Here is a 1,450-nt window from a genome sequence, read left to right on the forward strand (position 1 = left end):
TGGGTGTGTATATGTGAGAGAGAGAGAGAGAGAGAGAGAGAGAGAGAGAGAGAGAGAGAGAGAATGTGTGCGGTTGTGTTACCTCTCGGGGACCTTTTCCGGTAAAAACACCGACGTCAGTCCTGAGGTCCTGGTTCGGGTTTAGGGTTCGGGTTTTGGTTCGGCTGACCACAATGAATGGAAGTCAATTATTCAAACTGACCCACTTGCAAGATAATCTACTCGCCCACATTCAGATTTTACTTGCCCCAATACAAACTGTTTTATTTATTATCGGTTATCAATTAACAACAAAGACTAAAGATAATTGTCATGTTTAATCTTTAAGTAAATGAAACAGAACAAGGACACAGAGTTTTATGGATATGAAGCAACAAACATTCTTGCATATTAATAAATGGTTTGATCCATCCCCGGTTTTCTTTGAAATAATGGAACAGACTTTCTCATTTCTTCCACTCAGCTTCCTTCTTTAATGTTTCTTGTTCTCAGAGTGTTTCAGGCAGTGAAACATTATCTGCTCCACTGATTCCTGTGTTTGACATCCGTCACATGACCCTGAGGGCTGTTTGTTTCACGCATCATACTACTAACCTACTCAATTCTTCATTGGCGCGTGCCAACAGTCTCCGATGCATGCAAAGGGAGGGAGGGGCCAATGCCGCGTGCCAGAGAGAGAACATCATTTAAGAAATACCACGATGATTGAAACACTTTTTACTTAATTTTTCTTTTACTAGCCTGACGTGGCGTTTTACTCGCCCCGAGCAACCGGGTAAGCCTTATTGTGTGTGTATGCGCGCGCGTGTGTGTGATATGCCTTTTGGCTCCAGCACAGTTTTATCTCTCAAACTAATTTTTCCCTGAAGGTCATTGACGTTGAGTAAACGGTGGAGTTTGTTTGCTAAACACTTGAACCTTCCTACAGCTTCTACTCTGCTTATGTTCCTTTTCACATCATGGAAACACTTCACTCTCTCTGAGATGTAAGTCTTCGTATTGACTCATGATTATTTTATAATAAACAGTTTTATTCACTTTGAAGGTTTCACCAGCTTGATCTATTTTTTCCTGGCAGTAAAGCTACTTGTACTTAAAGGTTAAGTTCACATTTTTTAAAGTCTGGCTTAAAACGATACTAACATCCTGTCTATAGATACAGGTTCTCCTTGTTGTTATCATTCCTCCTGTCTGTACTGGCTTCCTTCCAATGTAAGTGACGGGGGAGCAGCAGGTGAGCCAGCTGTCAATCACAGCTGTCAATCAATGCCCAACACTGCAGACATAGAGACAGACACACCTGCCGGAGGGGAAAACAATCGACGCTATAATATGCAACCAAGAGCTGAAACGCTAATAGAGTGCCTGTAGCTAGCTAAAAATATTAGACTGGCAGCATGTCAAAGGATTATTTCAGCATCCTGTGTCTACCAGAGAGGAAAAGGTAGTT

The sequence above is a fragment of the Thunnus maccoyii genome, chromosome 4 (genome assembly GCF_910596095.1).
Source record: "Thunnus maccoyii chromosome 4, fThuMac1.1, whole genome shotgun sequence".
Classification (NCBI taxonomy): Eukaryota; Metazoa; Chordata; class Actinopteri; order Scombriformes; family Scombridae; genus Thunnus; species Thunnus maccoyii.